This window comes from Chiroxiphia lanceolata, chromosome 3 (assembly GCF_009829145.1).
Source record: "Chiroxiphia lanceolata isolate bChiLan1 chromosome 3, bChiLan1.pri, whole genome shotgun sequence".
Lineage (NCBI taxonomy): Eukaryota > Metazoa > Chordata > Aves > Passeriformes > Pipridae > Chiroxiphia > Chiroxiphia lanceolata.
In genome coordinates, this window is record NC_045639.1 from 62,994,988 (window position 1) to 63,003,345 (window position 8,358).

Below are 8,358 nucleotides of genomic sequence, written 5' to 3' on the forward strand. Positions count from 1 at the left end.
CACTTGCACAACAATGACAGTGACTAACAACTTATTTTAGCTCCAGAAAAAGCTGTCCCTGTCCTAATGTACCAGTTTGCTGCCAATCATCATTCCAAGCACAGTCACCTCTATTGTATTGTGTAGGTAGCTCTATGAAGACAGTGAGTAGATTCCATATAGTAGACAAAGAAACTACACATTTCTATAGCATTCTTGTTGCCCCAAGCATTTCAAATACATATTCTAAACTGCTGGCATGAGGAACAAATGACTTGAACTCCTGTCAGAGCAGCAGGCTAAGTAGGTTAGGACTAGAACAAAAGCATTGTACAAGTTCCAGTTATGGCACTGTGGATTACTGTGGTTGTAGCTCAACCCACAGACTTCATGTCATTACAAGAACCTGGGTAAGTGGGATATAATGCACTGTTTTGTTTTACTGAGTCTGGAAGTAATAAGTAATGCCTGCCTATTTGTTGCAGCAATGAACATGAGATAAGCAGATAGGTAGATTAGACACACACACACATCACCTTTGAAATAAAATTTAGTTTTGTTCTCTCTACAGTTTAGAGATCTGAATGGTTTGCTCTTTCCCATGGCAATATGTTCTGTGCCAATTCATTTGAATACAAATGCTCTAACATAGTTTAATTCATTGTCTTTGTAGTATCAACTGCTGGTTTGAGAATAGATAGTTTGGGGCTTTTATTGTTACAAGTCAACCCAAAGTTGGGAAAGTTTGTGGACTGAAAATGGGGCATGGATTCTTGCTACAAGGCCTTTGCTTCTTTTTTTGGAAAAAATTACCCATTTTGCTTTTCTTCACATGATTGTAATGGTGTGATTAAAACATATTATTTTCCACTGCAATTGGTAATCCTTAGTATGATCTCACTAGTGTCAGATCTTATCCTAATGACAGATGGGAAACTGGGAACCATGGGTCCTATTTTAACTTCAGATGGTAGCATTTGATTTGCTCAAGAGTCAACCCCAGGCATTCCCAAGATATGCATCAGGGCCCAAGAAATCCCAAGGCTATATTTAAAATTATGAAAGTTTTAAAGCAACGTGTGTTTCTTTTCTCTGTCTTCTTTTTTTCTTTATAGTTAGAGGAGAATATCTTTAGAGGTTAGAATATCTTTACCTGAGAAAATCTTAAGTTCACGTTGCTCGTTCATTTCAGGATTGCGCAAATTAGTTTTATCGCTGATTGCACTATTTTGATGGACATAAAATGCAATTTCACTATTTTAATCACTTCCAAATTGTGAATTTTTACCCTAGAAATAGATTTCTCACAAAACTCACATGTATAACCACACGTGGAAGACAGAACAGATTTGGGATACTTAAGTACTACATTTGAAGGGGTTTTGTTCTCCCACAATACACACTTCAGAGTACATTAACAGAATTGCATGCATTACAGTGAAAAAATTGTTAGAGGCACAGTATGTTTATGGCCTGCATTCAGATCAGCTTACATTAATAGCAGAAAAAAATATTGTATTACTCATGTGTGTTTCATGTAGTTTCTGGATTTTTTTTTTACATCTGCAACTGTTAGCTTACAGCTTGCTTATTTAAAAAAGACAACCTGCCATAAAGAATTACACTGATAACCTTGACAACCACAACAGTCCATTTTTGAAAAGATATGAAAATAAAGGTGACACTGATCTTTTTTTTCCATTAGCAGTCCCATTTTTCCCAATTATTCCTACAATTATTCACCATGAAGTAGTCACAAAATAGGTTTCATACAGACAGACTTTTATGCATACATAATTGAGGCCCAGCTTGATCCTACCATGCACTGAGGGCTATTTTTAGCCTGGTTTCCTCAGTTTATATAATGATGAATTTTCAGAGTGTCCCCAACTCACCCTTTAACTTTGAATTGATCATCTAAGTAGAACTCAATTTGACAGAGGTATTGAAAATTTCCACAAGTTTTACAAAAATTAGAAAGAGGCCACAGCTTGAAAATTTTATAAGAACTTCTCCACTAATAACTGGTTCTATGCACCCATTTTTACTGTGTAGTAGAGCAAACCAAAAGTTGCTTCCAAAATGCTCAGAATAAAGACTGTAAAAGAAATGAAATTTGCTGATACAAGAGATGGCAAAAAAGTCCTATTTGTTTCAACTAAGGTATGTTTTTGAGCTCAGTGGGCGCTGGATGAAGCATCCCACCACCATACCTTATCCCAAACCCCCCGAATCAGGTGCATTTTAACATAGGCTAAGAGCTGACACATGTTTTTCTAAATCAAATACAGTGCCAAGGTTAAAATGGCAGCTGAAGGAAAAGAATAAAAGAACTTGTAAAATTATTTTAAAAATATTGCTAGTTGATCCTTTTCTTGTTCTTCAGGATCATTAAAGTATTTCCCATTAAAGGATTTCTCATTAAAGTAAACAGGGAACGCCGCGCCTGGACGGCACCGAGATGTGACGCTGCACGTCCCCGTGTGCCGCTCCCTGGCGCTGTGTGCGGCACACTGCAGGCAGAGGGAGCCTGGAATAGGGGCTTGGAGCTGGGAGATCAGCAGTTCTGATACTTGGACAATGCCTTCTGAGGTTTTCCTTACATTATTTCCATAAAAACACTACTACGGTTAAAACAGATATAATAAATATAAACTACAATAGTATTTTTTCCGCCAGAAAATCATTATAATCTAACAGTTAGGTAACCATTCTGACCATACATGGAAAGTAAACATAAAATAGCAAAAGACCATGCATCATCATCTCCGTCCCCCTCCTCTCCACTTCCTTGAAACTGGGATGATGTACGTTTTAAGTCAGTCTAACTTAAAGAAGAAAGGCTGATGCCAGGACTTTCCAAATGAAACACACACTTGAGGTAAGAGAAGAGTGATAAATGCACAAATTACACAGTCGCAAATACAATTTACAGATTTTGTGCGGATCGAGGATTTTCACTACTGCTGAAGCATGTACCACGGGTCCTAAAGACACTTTGTATTTACAGTTATAGAGGAGAAACATACTCAAATGATGTACTTTTCATAAATTAGCACATTGCTTTGATGTTATTCTTACTCATCTTTACATAGTAAGCCTACTGTCACACATCAATTAACATGGCAAATTAAAATAATAATAATATGTAATGTATTCATATGGAACAGACAAGTTAATTGCATGCTGCTGTACAGCTTGCATTTAAAGTAATCGCTCTGATTTTCCAGATTCCAAAATTCAGCTTTACATTCCAAACTGACAGCTGTGGTACAGTAGCTCTAAGACTGAATGGTACTCACTTGGTTTTACCAATACACCGCTGTTCTGTTAAGTGAAAAGAAACATCAGTCTCTGACATTCCCTCCCTGGAGCTTTCGGGAAGATCATTCTTCAGCCAGCATCTCAGGGACGCAGGCACCGGCTGCTTCTGTGCTGGCAGGAGGCTGAATCGCTGACAGTTTCACTGATGCATTTCTCTGTCGGATACAGGAAGCAAGAGAAGAGGCATAATCTTTTGTCAGTGCACATGACTTGTACAGCAGAGAAAGCCATTTCTAAAAATAACTAGACAGCATATGACTCTCAGTGCTACTTTCCTGATGGTCTAGTGGTCAGCCAGGTTCACATCCAGGAAAAGATTTCTTATTTCAATACATTTTTATAGTACATACCTTAGTTTTCACTGCTTCTATAGATGTAATCAACAACCCCTTCACTGCTCAAGAGAAATTTAGTAAGATGTATTACTCACTTGGAGAATAATTTGCTAATTGTCAAGCGTAACAGAACAAGACTGATTTGTTTCTACCTTTAAGAGTTTTCTAGGGCCTGTAAAAAACACATTTCCCCACCCTGCCATCAGCCATAAGATCACAGCTTTCATAGGCTCCGCTACTTTTCTGAAATTGTCAGGGAGGAATATTTTGTCTCCAACACTTAGGCAGCTTAAGAATCAGGGGGCTCATCTGACACTTCCTCTGCAGTGTCACACAACAGAGACCTTCTAAGAACTCAGTGGTAATGACCCTTCTGTAACACACACTGTCAACACTGCAAATGCAACTGCTGTGGACCTACTCTAGTTCTAACCTAATTGTCTCATGCTGCTAACATCTCAGCCACAGAAGCACAGAACTCAGTACCACTCCAAAACACACATTATAGGCACCCAGGGTGGAGAAGTCCATGCTTTTAACCATGACACTGTGGACCTAGTGAAGCATACAAACTCCTTAAGGCTAGCTCAGTTTCTGCAGCATGGAACCATCTCATTATTTGGTTCACATTCCTTGCAGGTTCCATGTTGCAGGAAACTAGGTCCCACCTTGCCTTTCTCTTTGACAATGGGCACAGATTACCTGCTGGGACCAGCTGACCTCTTTCCCCTAACCACACACTCCTCTTTGCAGTGGCCTCAGGCCACAGTGATACCTCAGCCCCTAGCACTCCACAGCTTTGTCTCTTCAAGGCCTGAAATGCATTGGTCTTACCAAAGAAAGTGCTATCAATCTACACATGTGAAATGGTATTCTTGCATATATAAGACATAAGACTGTATTTAAGACAGCCTGATTATAACCTTGTATTTTATGATATCTACCTCATTGCACAATAAAATTGCTCAGTTCAGACAAAAGAAATCTCCATCACAATCAAGACCCATGTTTTGTTCCAGCCTGCTATGGTGAAGGGTTTGGGATGAAATCAACTGTTGGCTGATGACAAGGAACTCCAGTGAGACACAAAACAAACACCATCAACCTCCTGAATACATTCCCGAAGAAAGGGATCCCTTTAGGTTTGTTTTCTGACTCTAAAACTTTTAAAGATAAGCTAATGTATATTTGCACAGTCCAGGAGAAGCTTATCTATCTTAACACAGAAAAGGTTTCTTATATAATGCATTTTAGAGGCAGAGCGCTTGAGAACTAGAGAAATTTGCTTGTGTAGAGCCAACCCTCCCGTATTATTGGACACTGCTTAAACAGGAAATATTATTTTTCCTCGTACTGCTTGCAGATCTACTGCATTCATAAAACCAACATGCCAGAGGAAGAAGCGCTCATGCAATGTCATCTGCATCGCTGGCAGTTTTCATTCCTCTCACACAAATCTTACCAAAAAAAGCAAGGTCACAGATTATTATCTATGGCGTGAGTAGGCCGCGGGAGTGCAAGGCAAGCAAACCCCCAACCTCGAGTCCCTCTGCGGGGCCACTGGCTCCCACTTGAGGCACGCCCTTGGACCGGCTCTCCCCTGCAGGCCTAACACCGGTGCTTTTATTTTCACAGCCCGCCCGGAGAACGACTAAGCCGGAGCTGAGGGAACCGCCACGTTCATTCCCTCCCGGCAGCCGCCTCCCGGGATGTGCAGGGCAGAGCGCTCGGCTGACGAGGCCCCGCCTGCAGCCGTGACAGCGGCGCCCCGTAAAGAAACGATCTCGTCAGGAACAGCGTGTACAAGCAACACGAAATGAGGGAAAACAACTGTGCGGAGCTCCGCGCCCGCCGAAGGCGGCCGGAGGGGGCCCCGCGGGAGAAGGGAGGGAGACCCGGCCCCGCGCTCGGGCGCCTTTCCCCGAACTCCCCGCCCCTGCCCCGGCCGCGCAGCTCTCGCCTGTGGCCATGAGCGAGTCACCCCCGCTGCCGCTGCGGCACCCCCGGGCTGACGGCTCCGTCTCGCCCGGCCCCCCACAGCCATCCCGCCTCCCGCCCGCGGTGGGGGACCCTCACCCGCCTCGCCTGGGCCGCCCACTCTCCTTCCCACCCCGCCGTCGCTATCCCCTTCTGTGGGGTGGAATGGAACGTCCCTCCGTACACGCAGCTGCCTCCACGACTTGGTACTGCCTGGAAAGTGGGAGCACAAGGAAAAACCAGCGGCACAATGCGGCGTGGGGGTGTCGTTATGGCCGTTGGGGGTCTTTAGAAAGGAGTGGTAGGAAGGAATGACGGCGATATCGTCAAGTTCCCTGGTGGTCTAGTGGTTAGGATTCGGCGCTCTCACCGCCGCGGCCCGGGTTCGATTCCCGGTCAGGGAAGATTGTTTTTTCTGTTTTTCCCCTCCAACTCTTGCGTTTTTGGATTCTTTCCGCCCCTCTCCTGCTTTTACAATTCTGGGAGCATCGGCCGGCTGCTGTGCGAGCGCGAGGCGTGGGCATTACTGCCCAGCTGTGAGTATTAAGACACATGTGGCAGCGTGGAGGAATCGTGCACAAAGGCAATGAGCAAAGTCACAGCGCTGTGGGCAGGGGAAGTGTGGCCAGGTGTAGTGTTTGGAAGCCTTGACTTCACGGAACTACCTGTGGACACCCCATGCTCGCGCATAGGGAGTCTAGAAGTCAGCAGAGGCTGCTTAGAGGGGTAAAAGTAGGGCCGTTGGCCAGCACTCACAAATACCATAATTTCCTTTTTTTTTTTGGCTGCTCTTACAGTTAGGGTGTTTCCACATCTTTCTCCCCAGAGCTGAATGCTTACTTAGTGCTATCACAAATCTTTGAACTATCTTTGTTATGGGGAAAGGCTGAGGAAACTGGGCCTCTTCAGCCTCAAGAATAGACAAATGAGAGGAAACCTCATCAATGTCTACAAGGATCTGAAGGGAGGGTGTCAGGAGGAGAGAACCAGGCTCTTTTCAGTGGTGCCAAGCAATAAGACAAGAGGCAACGGGCAGAAACTGATGCACAGGAAGTTTCACCTGAATATGAGAAAGAACTTCTTTACTGTGCTGGTGTCCAAGCACTGGAACAGATTGCCCAGAGACGTTGTGGAGTCTCCCTCACTGGAGATATTCAAGAATCGTCTGGATGCAATCCTGTGCAATGTGCTCTAGGATGACTCTGCTTGAGCAGGGAGGTTGGAGCAGATGACCTGCTGTGAGCCCTTCCCTGACTCATTCTGTGGTTCTGTGACCAGCTTAGCTGTCTGTGGTGTGTATGTGCCTCTCTGACCAAGTGCTGTTTCCCCCAAAGAAGGTGGGAAGGGTTTGTCCCCTGCACCCCTGTCGTGGCAGAAGGGGGACTGCAGTGCTCTGTGGTGCTTCCTCAGCAAAGCTACAGGCTGTCTTTGTGCAGTGTATTTGCACAGCCCCCACCATGCAACGCATATGGTTGGGGGGGGTGCAAGGAAGAGATAAGATATTCTTCTGGAGGTGGAAAGACATAAACAAAGAGACAAAAGGATTTTTAATACCTCCCTGCAATTAGCACCTATCTTGCTCTCTCCTGCAATGAAACCCTCACCACAACTTAGAATCATTATTGTTGGAAAAAGACCTTTAAGATTATCACGGCCAGCTGCTGACAGAGCACCACTGCCATCTTCACCATTGAGCTATGTTTTTTTAACCCTTCCAGGAATGGTGATTCCGCTACTTCTCTGGGCAGTCTGTTCCAATGCTTAACAACCCTTTTCATGAAAAAAATTTCCTAATATATAATCTAAACCTACTCTGGCACAACTTGAGGCCATTTCTTTCTCAGCTCCTAAAAGTGGTGTGGGTTCTCCAGTATGTGTGAAGGGAAGAAGTGATGAGAACAGGGTACAGCCTACTCCAGTCTTGCAGCAGGGGGTGCCTCCCCTTCTCCTCCACCCAGAGCTCACAGCTCTGTCCTGTAGCAGTGCACAATCAGCTGCACATCCAAATCCTCATCTGGGGCTCCAGCAAGAGCTGCTCTTCTTCACCTGTAGCCCCCCGCTCGCACACCTGCCCCTAATTTGTAGGGTGAGAGGGCAGTGGGAGGACCTCTTCTTTCACGTTGGAACAGTGCCTGTCTGTGGTGAGCTCATACTGGCTTGCTATGAGGTGCCCACTTAACTGTTCTCTTACGCCCCCTCCTCAGCAGTACAGGGGGAGAAAATAAGATGAAAGACTTGTGGATTGAATAAAGGGAGTTTAATGAAAAAAAAAAAAAAAACCAAAAAAACAAAGGCCCAGTACATGTAGCAGTTGCTTTGGAAGAAAAATACCTTAAAAATTAATCCCTTCCCCCACCCTTTTCTTGCATTTTATTGCTGAGTACAGTGGTTATAGAGTAGGGAATATCCCCTTTGGTAAGTTTAGGTTAGCTGTCCCAGCTGAGTCCCTGCCCAAATTCTCCCTCTCCTGACTCCCCTCCTCTCCTACTGGCCTTGGGAGGGAGGCGTGTTAGTGTCTTGATGCTGTGGAAACACTGATCAGCAGTAGCCAAAACACTGATGTGTTATCAACACCCTTCTAGCTACAAACAGAAAGCACAGCATTATGAAGGCTGCTGAGGGGAAAATTAGCTCCATCCCAGCTGGACCCAGGACACTGCCGTAAGAAATACTATCACTATTTCTTGGTAAAACAAGAAATATTGATAATAAATGAACATAATATCTTAGACAGACTGCAAGC

The 8,358-nt window shown here is 44.4% G+C and overlaps 1 protein-coding gene and 1 non-coding gene across 5 annotated transcripts in view; one reads left to right on the forward strand and one right to left on the reverse strand.

Annotated features, from left to right (window-relative positions):
* Positions 1-5,912, reverse strand: part of NCOA7 (nuclear receptor coactivator 7) — a 91,134-nt gene extending 85,222 nt beyond the window's left edge. For 3 of the 4 annotated variants that reach the window (XM_032682090.1, XM_032682091.1, XM_032682096.1), the window contains exons 1-2: positions 5,715-5,909; positions 3,282-3,458 (exon numbers count right to left, since the gene is read on the reverse strand). The gene's annotated coding sequence lies outside the window, so the exon portion shown is untranslated. Of the gene's footprint in view, positions 1-3,281; positions 3,459-5,714 lie in introns of all 4 variants that reach the window. The other variant, XM_032682092.1, reaches the window with a different exon arrangement.
* Positions 5,913-5,947: 35 nt separating this feature from the next.
* On the forward strand, positions 5,948-6,019 carry TRNAE-CUC. Its single transcript has one exon. It is a non-coding gene; the product is annotated as a tRNA-Glu (tRNA).
* Positions 6,020-8,358: the final 2,339 nt, after the last annotated feature.